Source organism: Neofelis nebulosa, chromosome 13, assembly GCF_028018385.1.
Source record: "Neofelis nebulosa isolate mNeoNeb1 chromosome 13, mNeoNeb1.pri, whole genome shotgun sequence".
Lineage (NCBI taxonomy): Eukaryota > Metazoa > Chordata > Mammalia > Carnivora > Felidae > Neofelis > Neofelis nebulosa.
In genome coordinates this window covers 29990893-30005147 of record NC_080794.1, presented here as the reverse complement: position 1 = coordinate 30005147, position 14255 = coordinate 29990893, and the positions used below count along the sequence as shown (strand labels likewise).

The 14255-nt window shown below is 39.6% G+C and overlaps 1 long non-coding RNA gene across 1 annotated transcript; it reads left to right on the top strand.

Moving 5' to 3' along the window:
• The first annotated feature begins 621 nt into the window (after positions 1 to 621).
• LOC131492729 (uncharacterized) lies at positions 622 to 13540 on the top strand. The gene is made up of 2 exons (XR_009252264.1): positions 622 to 11079; positions 13183 to 13540. It is a non-coding gene; the product is annotated as an uncharacterized LOC131492729 (long non-coding RNA).
• The last annotated feature ends 715 nt before the right edge of the window (positions 13541 to 14255 follow it).

Below are 14255 nucleotides of genomic sequence, written 5' to 3'. Positions count from 1 at the left end.
CTCTTTTCACTTATACTGGGGAGAATAGCCATTGGAATAGAATTATAAACCAGTAGTCTGCTGGAGCCTGTCCATTATAGCTCACAAAAGCACACTGTGCACCTCTTTCCTCAATTTTGTGTTCAATTATGTCACTTTGGTTGCTTGAAATTGGCCATAAGAGGATTTGCACCATGGAAATCGGCAAAAGCTACAAATTAAACCCTTCCCACCTATGCTCAGCCTCAAGAGCCAGCTATTAAACTTTTAACAGCACTCCACTGCTTTAGACTAACCTTCCTGAAGATAACAATAGGAAAGATGTGTAAAGGGGCACCTGGGTGGCTCAGTCGCTTGAGCATCTGATTTTTAATTCCAGCTCTTGTCATGATCCAAGGATTGTGGGATTGAGACCTGTGTAGGGCTCCACACTGAGCATGCAGCCTGCTTAATATTCTCTCCTTCTGCCCCTCTCCCCTGCTCTCATACCCTCTCCCTCTCGAAAGAAAGAAAGAAAGAAAGAAAGAAAGAAAGAAAGAAAGAAAGAAAGAAAAGAAAGAAAGAGAAAGGAAAGAAAGAAAGAGAAAGAAAGAAAGAAAAGCTGTGTAAAATATTTTTTTCAAACATTTGCTTGAAAAAACAAAACAAAACAAAACAAAAGAGTTGCTTGAAGGAATCAAGCAGTACCAAAGCAGCCAAGACTTGAAGGTCTAAGATCATAAAGAGAAAGAAGGGCATGTACTGAGAAGTGAGTCTGATGTTGCCCCCACCTTTCCCCTTGATGTGTTTGCTAATTGACAAGTGGCTTGTGAAGAGCTAATTGGAAGACTGTGGCTGACAGGCAGAGAGGGTGGGGACAGAGATTTTAGCAGCTCAGGAGATGCAGAGAGAAAAATTCAAAATGTTTCAGGACTTACCAAAGAGAAGGGTCCCTGATAAGCACTCGGGCTTTCATTTGGGACTTCTGAAGGACAACATCCAAGGACTAAGGTGTCTTAGTTTGGGCTACTATTATAAATTACCATAGGTTGGGTGTTTTCCACAACAAACATTTATTTCTCTTAGTTCTAGAAGCTGGTGGTCTGAGAACAGTGTCGCAGCATGGTCAGGTTCTTGGTGAATGCCCTCTTCCTGGTTTACAGACCGCATCTTCTTGCTGTGTCCTCACAAGGCAGCAAAGAGAGCTACGTAGCTCTCTGGCCTCTTCTTCGGAAGGCACTAATTCCATTTGTGAGGGTTCCATCCTCATGACCTAATTACCTCCCAAAGGTACCATCTCAAATACCACCACACTGGAATCGGTTTCAACATATGAATCTTGGAGGACCCATTAGTCCTTTGCAAAAGGGTAACTGGAGACACCTAGGCCTCAAAAAGAATGAAGCACGGGGGTGCCTTGGTGGCTTAGTCGTTTAAGCATCAGACTCTTGATTTCGGCTCAGGTCATGATCTCATGGTTCATGAGATAGAACCCCACAGGGCTCCACGCTGACAGCACAGAGGCTGCTTGAGATTCATTCTCTCTCCCTCTCTCTCTCTCTCTCTCTCCCCCTTCCTCACTCATGCGTGCTCTCTCTCCCTCTAAAAATAAATAAACTTAAAAACAAAAAAGAATGAAGCACAGTTCTGATTTAAATCAATCTCAGACTACAGTAAGGTGAATTTCCCCATCCAAACTACCTGCTAGTAGCGAAAGTAAATCCTTTCTGAAGGACTTATAGTAACACCAATAAATATCAAATACCTAGGAATAAGTCTACTAAAGATGTACAGAACTGCAGGAGAATTGTAGATGTAAATATGAAAGTTTAAGCAAAAGCTTCTAATGGATATCAGTGAAAATCTTCACGACCCTGAAAGTACTCCAAAACACCTGTACACAAATGTCCATGGTAGTACTATTTCTAATGCTCAAAAACTTGAAACAACTCAAATATCCATAAACAATGAAAGGGGTACATAAAATGTGGCATATTCATTCAATGGAATACTACCCTGCAATATAAACACATAAACTACTGCTAAACACAACAGCCTGCGTGGATTCCACCAACATGGTGGTGAATGAAAGAATCCAGACACAAAAAAGTACCTACTGTATGACTCCATTTATATAAAGTTTAAAAATAGGCAAAAGGTACCTATGATGTTAAAAGCTTAGAGGGAGAGTCGCTTAGAGACCAGAAGAGAAAGGCTGCTTTCCAGAGTGCAGGCAATGTTTTGTTTCTCGACCTGGATGATGGTTACTGGTTATGTCAGTTTGTTCCCATGAAAATATGCTGAGCATTCCACATGGGGCTTGTACACATCTCTGAATATTATATTTAAAGTTAATTCGATGACAACTGAGAGAGACAGAGAGCACTGAAACTCTTCCCCAGAGGTGGCACATATCTTCTTGAACCCAACAGGACTCCATGCTTTAAGTGATGAAACATTTCACTCAAATTGACCTAAAAAGCAAAGGGAGTCCAAAGAAGATGGACATATAGCCAGCAAGCATATGAAAAATGTTCAACATCATCAGTCAGAAGGAAATGTGAATCAAAGCCACAGTGAGATACTACTTCACACCCACGAGGATGGCTATGCTCAAAAAGCAAGACAGTAACAAGGGTTGGCCAGGATGTGGGAAAGTCATGATACACTATAACATGGATGAACCTTGAAAAGATTACGCTACATAAAAGAAGCTGGTCATAAGCGACCACGTATTCATACTTACGGGAAATGTCTAGAACAGGTTACTCTACAGAGACAGAGGGCAGATTTGTGGTGGTGGTGGCCAGGGCTGAAGGCAGCGGGTGGCAGTTTCAGCCAGGGAGGTTGAGAGAGAAAGAACAACTGCTCATCAGAATGGGGTTTCTTTTGGGAGCAATGAAAGTGTCCTAAAATTCATTGTGGTAAAGGTTGCCCAACTCTGTGAAAGTACTAAAAAATATTGAATTGTACACCATTAAAACGGTTTCACTATTTAAACTCTTTTTAAAAACATTAAGGGTGAATTTTATGATATTTAAGTTATAAATCAATAAAGGTCCTTTAACAACTAAGGAGACTAGGGGCGCCTCGGTAGCTCAGTCAGTTAAGTGACCGACTCTTGATTTCGGCTCAGGTCACAATCTCACAGTTTTGTGAGTTCAAGCCCCGAATCAGGCTCTGCAGGCTGATTGGGTGCAGAACCTGCTTGGGATTCTCTCTCTCCCTCTCTCTCTGTCCTTCCCCTGCTCACACTCTTTCTCAAAATAAATGAAAAACTTAAAAAAATAAAAATTAAAAAAACATATAAAAACCAATGAGAATTTAATGGCTTATGTAACTGAAATATCTAGAGATAAGTTGCTTCTGTGAGGATCCGTCCAGCAGCCCAAACATTATCACCAGTACCTGATTTCATTCTCTCCTTGATCTGCCTTTTGTGGTCTTGGCTTCACCCTCAGACCACCATGTCAGTAACTTAGCAGCTCCAGGCACACCCATCTTGTCAGCAAAAAAAGGCAAGAGCCATTCAAGATGTCATAATCTCTTCTTGCACCATCCATAGGACAAAGAAAGTTTCTCTTTCTCAGAAGTTCCAGAAAATGTGTGCTTAAATTTTACCAATGCCTCACTGACACTGCTTGAGTTTTGCTCCCACTCCATATGGAGAAATGGGGCAAATGATAGTCTTAAGCCAATCTGATGCCAGAGCCCCAGAGTCAATCCTACCCAAACTACATGGCTGAAGGTTGGGTAAGGGCAGCTTCCTAAAAAAAGGTGGGATCTTGTCACCAGAAATTATGGAAACTAAAGTTGAGGAGTAAACATCAACCTGAATTACACACACACACACACACACACACACACAACACACACATACGGAGCCAGAGTCATTGTGGACTAAAGAATACAAGCAACAGTTATTTACAAATTGATTTTCCACATTTGATGCAAGACAGAGGTACTCATGTTTGTAAATGGAGCACTGGACATACAACTGGATCCATAACACCTTCTCAATTGATTTTGAATGAATGAACAAACAAATAAGCCAATGACAACAAATTAATAAATGAAAGAAATTGGCTATCTTGATGGCAAAGAACCCAGACTCTCTTTTGGTTCTTTTTTCTTCTATCTCCTTCTTCTCTCTACTTGGTCAATCACCATGAGTCCAGTAAAGCATTCAAAAGTTAGAAAGAATTGGACAAGGAGAGTTTCAAATCTCTGTATGTTTTGGTCCTGAAAAGCACTCTGATGACAAACTCACAGTTGAGGAGGTTTATATCATTGGCTACAAAAAGGTTTAGAGAGTCTTAGTTGGTTTCAATCTCCAACACAGGGGAGATGTTGGTACAATGTCAAGGCAACTATTGACTCTTTCTAACCCTACTTCTAAAACCCGCATAGGCATTGGTTCCAGAGATTTCTGAGTTACCTGTCATCCCACACTGCCTCCTAAGCCAGGTCTTAGTTTCTGACCGGATATCCACTAGTTTATAAGTATTGCGGAATATTACCTTAACCTAACAGAAATCACCAAATGTATAACAAACGACATGAAAGACAGAAGATCAAAACATGTCTTCTATCATTAGAATCCTGACCGAGAGTATTTACACTTAAATTTTCTATTTTGACCTTCATCTCAAGCTGGAGATAAATTGGGCAAGCATTACTAACTTCATTATACAGATTAGGAAACTTAGGCTCAGAAAACGTTTGCCCTATTTTTAATTGGTGACAAAGCAGGGACCAGAACAGGTTCCCCCCTATAAATACAGGTGGATCCCTTTAAATAAAATATATTACCACTAAACCAACATCCAGTGTACTGAAAATTAAGATGTTTTCCTGATACTTAACAGAGGCATTTGCAGTGACCCCACATTTTTGCTTGATTAATAACTAAGTAATATAGAATTTATAAAATCACATCAAACATTTCTGTGTGACAATGCTAGGCATTCAGTAATTACTGAATGCCTAGATTCATTCATATAAGAATGACAGATTCATTCATATAAGAAGTGATCATAAGGTCATAAAACAGACAAAGCCAATTAGTTGTCAACCCACCTTTCAAACCCATGTCCTTGGACCTTTTAGTGTCTTACTCTAGCCATCTGAGCTAATCCATGGTCTTTGCAATAAAAAGATACTGAAACACTTTTTTTTTTTTTTAATGACTTAGATTTAATCATTGGAAGAGAAACACTTGTAAATCTACAGGTACACTGAGTATGTGTATGATATACACTGCATATGTATATGATACACTGTATATGATAGATTGGGTTTTTTTCCTCAAGTACTGAGCAAACTTTGTGCTTAAAAAAAGAATTCACTGTGTTACCGATAATCGAAAATGAATTTACTTAGTTGGGTAGCTTTAATTAGTTTGCTGGTGCTCCAAAGACTTTTGGGCGAATGGGATTTTTTTTCTAATACCTGTAATGCATACAAGCGTTAAATCAAAGCTGACTACAGCAAAATCTAATTCTAAAGGCCCTAGAGTAAAATCACGATAAAATAATTTACACCACAACCACTTCATCAAAATAGAAGGAAGTCTACGAATAGTCCAACAGCTATCACTACTATGATTTTTCCAAGAAAGAAGAGTTTAAATTTTCTAACAAATCCCACATTTGTTGCTTTTCTATGGCTTTTAGTTTGTCCAAAAGGATTATTTTTTCTTTTCTTTTTCTAGATATTTTAGACAGAGAGCATGCGCAAGCAGGAGAGAGGGGCAAAGGGAGAGAGAGAATTTTAAGCAGGCTCCATACTCAGTGCAGAGTCCCACATGGGGCTTGATCCCACAATCCTGGGACCATGGCCTGAGCTGAAATCAAGAGTCAGATGCTCAACTGACTGAGTCACCCAGGCACCCCCAAAAGGATTATCAATTTTAAAGCACATCAATTTAACAAGTGTTTAATAAAAGACTAGTGAGAAACATACAAAAACTAGAAGAGAGGCAACACTTTCATGGAGGCATTATTGATTATTTATTTTTCTTTTTAAATTTGAATTGAATGTTGTTATAAGATTGTTATTTAATAAATAAAAAGCAAGAAAATTGCCAGCTTTATGAGGAACAATGTCTCCGCTTTGGGGTAGAGAATTAGGATAATTATGAACACTGCTTGGAAGTGTCAACCCTGCACTCACCTGTTCTTTGACCCATGAGAATCTTCTCCATTTCACTGGGCCTGAACATCTCTGGCAATAAAATGATGATAAAGAAAATGACCTATTCTACCTCATATATTAGAAGAACATAAAAAGATTAATACCTATATGCAGTTATTAAATTCAGTCAAAGAAGGTTTGGGAAGTTGGAACTTACTTTTGAGATACGAACAGGCAAAAGTGAGGGAGGGAGAGGAATTGAACAAATTCCATCAGGCACACTGGACATGCTCCCACAATTTCAATTGCAGGCAACATCCAGAGACACAGTGTTGATGCTCCCCCACACCATCCCTCCAAAAATGCAAATACTGAAACCTATAAAATGCCAAATGGTGTTTATAATAGGTAAATGAAAATTGTATAAAAGTCAAAACTAGGATTATAGAGACTGGAGTCAGAAAACCTTGGTTCAAAAAACTATACATAGAATTTACTTAAACTGATACAGGATATCTATGAAAGAAAGAAAGAAAGAAAGAAAGAAAGAAAGAAAGAAAGAAAGAAAGAAAGAAAGAAAGAAAAGAAAAAAGAAAGGAGAAAGAAAGAAAACCTATTGCAAATATTCACACTTAATGGTGATATGCTGAAGGTTTCCCTTTAAGATTGGGAATGAGAAAAGAAAGATCTCTATCACTACTTCTATTTAGAGATTCTAGCCAGTGCAGTAAAGCAAAAAAAAGAAAAAGAAAAGAAAAGAAACAGACGAAGAGAGGAAGAGAGGAGGGAAGGAGGAAGGAAGGAAGGAAGGAAGGAAGGAAGGAAGGAAGGAGAATAAGAAGTGATATCTCATTATGATTTATTATTTTATTTGAGAGAGAGAGAGAGAGAGAGAGAGAGAGAGAGAGAGAGAACATGCACACAAATCGGGGAGAGAGGCAGAGGCGAAAGAGTGAGAGAGAACCCCAAGCTGGCTCCATGCTCAGTGTGGAGCTCGACACAGGGCTTGATCCCATGACCCCGGGATCATGACCAGAGCCGAAATCAAGAGTTAGACACTGAACCAACTGAGCCACCCAGGCAGCCTCTCATTGTGGTTTTAATATGTATTTCCCTGATGATTAGTAATGTAGAGCATCTTTTCATTTGTCTTTTGGCAGTCTATATATCTTCTTTGGAAAAATGTCTATTCAGGCCCTCTGCTCATTTTTTAATCACATTATTTGTTTTTCTGGTGTTGAGTTGTATTACTTCTTTATGTATTTTGGATATTAACCCCTTATCAGATATATCATTTGAAAATATCTTCTCTCATTCTATAGGTTAAAATCACTTTACGCCTGTCAGAATAGCTAACATCGAAAACATAAGAAATAACAAGTGTTGGCAAAAATGTGAAGGAAAAGGAAATCTTGTACACTGTTGGTGGGAATGCAAACTGGTGCAGCCACTGTGGAAAACAGTGTGGAGGTTCCTCAAAAGATTAAAAATAGAATTACCATATGATCCAGTAATGCCACTACTGGGTATTACCAAAGAAAACAAAAACACTAATTTGAAAAGATATATGCACCCCTATGTTTATTGCACTATTTAGGTACAAGAGCTAGGATATGGAAACACCCCAGATGTTCATCGACTGATGGATGGATAGAGAAGATGAGGTATATATATACAACAGAATATTACACAGCCATTAAACAAATGAAATCTTGGGGCCCTTGGGTGGCTCAGTAGGTTAAGCGTCCAACTTCGACTCAGGTCATGATCTCACAGTTCATGGGTTTGAGCCCCACGTTGGGCTCTGTGCTGACAGCTCAGAGCCTGGAGCCTGCTTTGGATTCTGTGTCTCGCTCTATCTATCTGCCCCTTCCTCAGTCACGTGTTCTTTCTCTCTCTCTGTCTCTCTCTCCCAAAGATAAAGAAACATTAAAAAAAATTTTAATGAAATCTTGCCATTTGCAACAACATGGATGAACCTAGAGGGTATAATGTCAAGTGAAATAAGTCATCCAGAGAAAGACAAATACCATATGATTTCATTTATATGTGGAATTTAAGAAACAAAACAAAGAAAAAAGAGACAAAAAAACAAACTCTTAAATACAGAGAACAAACCGGTGGCTGCCAGAGAGATGGTGGGTAGGGAGATGAGTGAAATAAAGGATTAAGAGTACATTTACTGTGATAAGTACCGAACAATGTATAGACGTGTTGAATCATTGTATTGTACACCTGATAGTAATGTAACACTCTATGTGAATTACACTTCAATAAAAAGAGAAAAAAGAAAAGAAATGAATGGTATAAGGACAAAAAAAGTAAAATAAAATTGCTGTTACTATTTGCAGATACTATCATGTGTAGGTAGAAAACGCAAGAGAATCTACATATGATTTGTTGTACTTAATAAGCGTATTTGCTAAGTTACCTAGATAAAAGGTCAATGTAAAAGTTAATTGATTATAATAATTGTATCTACAAGCAAATAGAAAATAATATTTTAAATGATATCTGCCTTTAAAAAAACTTAAAAACCTAGGAACGAATCTAATAAAAGATGCAGAAGACCTCTATATAGAAACCTGTAAAACGTAGATCAGAAGAGTTAATGGTGTAAAGATGTCAGTTGTCTCCAAATCCCAGCGGGATTTTTTTTTTTAATTATAGAAATCGACAACTGATTCAAACTTTTATGTGGAAATGCAACAGGCCGAGAATAAGTAATACAATCTTAAAGCAGATCAAAATTGGAGTTACAGCAAGAGTTATGAAGCTACAGTAATTGAGACAAACTAGACAAATAGGCCAGTGAAGCAGAAGAGGAGTCCAGAAATAGGCCCACAGTTCTGTGGAGAACTGACTTATGTCAAGAGTGGCACAGCATAGCAGCGGGGAAAATGTTTTACTTTCAATAATGGTGCTGAGTAGATTGGATGGTTTGATTGGGGGTAGGGGGGACCTGACCTCTATCTCATAAAGAGAAACACAAAGAATGTCTACACGTCCAAGAAAAAAATGCAGACGATCCAGTAGAAAATTGAGCAAAACTTTTAAAAAGGAAGATATTTGAATTGCCAGCAAACATATGCAAAGGTGTTTAATTTTATTAGTCATCAGCGAAATGCAAATTTTAAAACCGGTATGACATTAGTACACCAAAGTGGTGAAGGTAAAAGGAACGTGCTGTAAAGAATGGGGAGCAAAAAAAAACAAATGGGGAGCAGCTAGAATGTTTATATGCTGCTGGTGTGAATATATAAACCTCAAATCAGGCCAAACCTGCCTATAATGTTAGAAATCTGGATATGGTTGCCTCTGGGGAGAAGGTAATGGGATAGAGACGGGGAAAGAACACAGGTGGGAAGGGTAGGAACCTTGGGGGTGCAGTTCTATTCCTGGGTAATATATTTCTTGATCTATATGGTGATTATCCATCTGTGTTCACTTTGTGATACTTCATCAAGCTGTACACTTAAGACTTGTAAACACGTCCCTGTATACATACTTCAATTATTAAGTTTATATAAAAATCGACTCCGATTTTAAGAACTCGAGATTGCAGCCATCAAAACCAGACAGACTATGACGCAGGCTGACATGAATTTCCTCAAAATTTTGCGGATCTTAAAGCATTGTTTTAATATGAGGACAATATCCCTTGGTTCCCCAGTTCCTTAAAAGCTTCTTCTAGCATCTCCTAGCCAAGACTTCTCAAAGTTGTGTTGCCTTTAACAAAACTAAGAAATCTGGCAACTGTGGAAGTGTGAAGCATTTAGTCCTTTTCTTCAAATGCTCCTCCAGACCTTGAGCAGTAGATACAACTAGTTGAGGAGAGAAGGCACTGAAAGACCATTAGATCTCAGCATGGGAAGGGACCCCAGAAGTCATTAGCCTAACCTCATTCCACACACAGGAGGCATCCTGCAGCACTGAGGCATGTAGTCATTTAGCGTCTGCTTAAACATCTTCAAAGTCAGGAAGCGAAGGCAGTCTATTTCCTGGATGAAGAGGTTTCCACGTCTGCAGGTCAGCCTATGAAAAGCTCCTAATCCAGCTCTCTTTAACTCAGACCCCTTAGATAAAAAAGAACAACCTCTCTCTAAATAACAGCACTTCAAATACAAGAAGCAGACGCCATGTTCGCCAGAGAGTTTCTCTTCTGTAACGCTGAACATCTCAGTCCCTTCAACCCTTCTCACGCTAAATCAGACACTGTCATATTGGAGAGAAGACTTTTGAATCAATTTGATTCAGTCTGTCAGAGATCCGGGTTAAGGATAAAATCCAGCTATGGGAGATGACCACAGCCAACAGCAATTTTGTGGGTAAGCAGAAGAGGCTATTGCCTGCTCTACGTCATTTGAGGAGCAGATAAATTTTCTGTGAATAAAACATGTTCCCCACTTGCCTACTTTGAAACCTGAAATTTTCATATCAATCATAACTTTGTGTTAAGGCATCAAAGATTGCTATGAAAAAAAAAAATGTTATAGAGTAACCAAACACGAACATCAAAGAAGAAACTAGCTCTGGAGATGAGAAAGAAGACTGAGGAAACACATGAGGGGGCAGGTGTATTAGAGGAGGGTGAGAAGGTCAGAAAGTACTGGAGAACGAAGCAGCCCAAGAGGACAAGACAGTTAGGGTGCCAGAGGATGGTGCACCTAGGAACCTGGACTAATGAAGATATAAACACCTAAAAAGAAAATGAAACTGAAAACCGGAAGAGAAATGGACAGCTTGCCAAGAGCAGCTCTTCTCAAAGGCACAGACAAGTGATCTTCTCCCCTGAGAAAGTCCAAGAACTAGTGGGAGGCTCAGAAGCAACAGCATGGAACATCTCTCCCTTTCTCCCTCTCTCTCTCTGTCTCTCCCTCCTCCCTCCCTCATCTACACTCCCCTCTCCTTTCTTTTTTTGTCACTATGCAGTTGGCCCACCAGGGACTGTCCCTGTGATTCCCCAGCTTCCATGCCAGTGACTGGGTAAGTGGGTAAACCACATCAGCCCTAATTTGCATCCTGCTGTCTTGAATTTCATGGGGGCTGCGGGGGGGGTGAGGAGCAGAGGGGGGAGGGTTGGGAGGAGACCAGGAAGTCCCATTTGATCTTCTGGTCCAAGTTCTGTCCTTCAACACAGTTAAGTCAAACACGTCAAAACAATATAGGAGAAGGCGGCAGTTACTGGGCAATTAAGAAAGCGGCATTTCAAACCCATATGGCTCAGATGGTTCTTGATTGGTGATAACTCAAATACATAGCAAAAGTGGACGGTTGACACCCTTAACTTCCAACTGTAGTATACTGATGAACGAAATTAGTTTTTTTACAAGCTCTTTCCTCCATAAACATTTAAACAAAAGTCTTCTGGGGACAATGCTTTGAAGCCAAAGAGATTGTATAAGGCAGAGATTTCAGCCTCTGTGGAACTGATTTCATAGCTAATATACAGAGAGAATGCTTAAAACATTTGCAAGGAAGGATAAGGGATGCACAGACTCACACAATAAGTAAGTGGCTGGAAATAGAACACATGTATCCACCTCTTGGTCTAGAGTAGAACACTACTAGTAGAACTAGTAGAGTAGAACTAGAACACTAGTTCTAGTATAGAACAACGTGCTCCTGCCTTAAAGACCACTGGGACTTGGCGTCGTAGGCCTGCCACCAGTTAAGGTGATGTGTGCCACAGGATCCCTGAATGGCAAGGTATGGGAAACCATCCATTCTAATCTGTTTACATGTAAATATACAGAGAAATAGAAATCCAATTCTGTTCATCCCACAAATCCTTTGGTTTGGTGCACCCACACCTGGAACCATATGCAATGAATTAAATTAAGAGCAACTATTGATTTAATGGTTGATTTGGAATTTTTTTAAATCAACCGTGGCTTTCTTTAGCCAACTCTGCTCTTAAAAAGATAATTACACTTCAAGATGGGAGACATTAACCATATCCTTAGGTAATGGATTTTGAACTTTGCAAGATTTATGTCTGCTTCCTATTTAAAGATACTGAGCTCAGAAGATTGCAAAGTTAAGTAGAAACGACAATTATCCATCTTCTGTTTCACTGAAAGACTTTGGAAGCTGGAAATTAATCAGAAAGGTTACTTTTTTCTTTTCTTTTTTAAAGAAAGAAATTTGGAGCACAAAAATCATTGAAATTTAGAACTTTCTAGCAAAGACATTCAAAATCATTTTGTCATAGCTGAGAGAACAATGGACAGAATACTTACTCACTTTATATGCATTTTAACTTAATCATTACAACAACCTATACGGTTGGCATATAGCCCCGTACTCTAAATGAAAAAAAAAAAAAAAAAAAAGAGCTTCAGAGATGTTATGTAACTCTCCCTAGGACACGTAGATGGTAAGTGGAAGAAACTGAAGTTCAAATTCAGATCTGTCTCGTGCCAGAGGCTGCATTCCTAACTCCTATGAATCTCACCCCTTTCCTCCCTATCCTAAAAGCCTTTGCCGGTTACTATCATTCCATCTTTCCTTCATGAGAATTCTGATCATCTATAATTGTCTTGCTCATTATCTTGCTTGTTAATCTGTATTCTCCCAAAGGTGGGGGGCGGGGGGAGCTCCATAAGGGAAGGGACTTTATCATCAAGTCTGCTGTTACCTCCAGGTCCTAGCACATAATAGTCATTCAATAAAACGTTTGTTGATTTAATAAATATTCTTGCTCAAAAATATTAGTCAAGGTAGGAAAAAGAACTAGAACTCAAATAGCTACTGTCTCCAAGATCAATGCTTGTTCCACAGCCACAGCTGTTTGTGCACTTGAGACTGGAAAGCCTTTTCTGTGCACTTTTTAAAGCCAATGATGCCAACATCTGACCTCTTTACGTGCCTTCATAACAACCCTCCAAACATCTCTGGCTAAACACCTCTGTGAACACGAAACTGTTCCAGGTGTATAAATAGCTTACAAACTCTGGTCCCTGATCCCAAAGGGTTCATAGTCAAGCTAGAAAGACAAGAAATACGTTTTTAAAAAGCAACTGCAAAGCCATCTATTCTAAGTATCCAGTGAGCAGCTGTTTATGACAAAGTTTATCTTTTCTGCAGAAATTTCAGTTCCAGGGAAACCTAAAGCATCGCTAAGGTGAGGAGAAAGGAAGACTCCAATTTGCCAGCTCTGACATCCTCAGCACCTGCTGTTAATCACACACATGCACTCAGGCGTGATTCAGTGGCTCCTGTGATTGGCCATTTCAATTGCTGTCTCTGTAGATCACTGTCCCAGCTGAATATCCAGGGACCACATTCATCAAAAGCATAATTTGGGCGGAACGTGACTGTTTTTCCAAAACTGGAAGGATGGCATCAGCAAGAAAAATTGGCAGTATCTTTAAAGAAAGTTGGTTGTCTCCGAAGATAATGGATAGTGGTTTTTATATCTACTATTAAAAGGAAATTATCAGTTCCACAGGTGTGTTTTTGAAATTATGGGGATATTTAGTGTTGACCACCCGTGAAAACAACCAAGACACTAAGAATTCAGCCAGTGTCATTCTGGTAGGAGTTCCCAACATCTGAAAAGTAGGCCAGTGAGTTAGTTAAGTGATGCCAGCCCCACCCCTCAGCCGCAACAACTGGTCCCAGCAGGCCTAGTCAGAGCCCTACTCGGATATTTTCTCCTGGAACAGGAAAGAAGAATCCATCTTCCTGCTTTGTAAGGTGTGAGGATGCGACCAGAGCTCCCTGCAGCTATGTGGAAGGGTCTGAGCAAATGAAGCTAATATGCAGAGAGAATCTAGAATACAAGATAGAGATACAAAGAGTCAATCCCCCGTTCCAGTCACACAAGTCTCTAGAGGTGCCTCTCCCTACGGCTCTCACATAAGCAACCCAGGACCTTTCCAATACTTCTCCCCTCTGCCTTTTGCTCTTAAGCTAGTTACACTTCAGTTTCCGTCACTGGCAACCCAAAGATTCCTAACACAGACACTAGTATCAGGAACTAGACTGAGACAGATGGCAGAGACTTAAAAGTAGACCAGGCTTGGTTGATAGGACACAGAGGCAGGGAAATTTACACCACTGCCAGCTGGGAAGGTGGCAATCCATCTTACGTGAAAACAGAGCGTAGATGTTAACTATTACCTTATTTATACCTGGGCAGACAGACCATGATAACA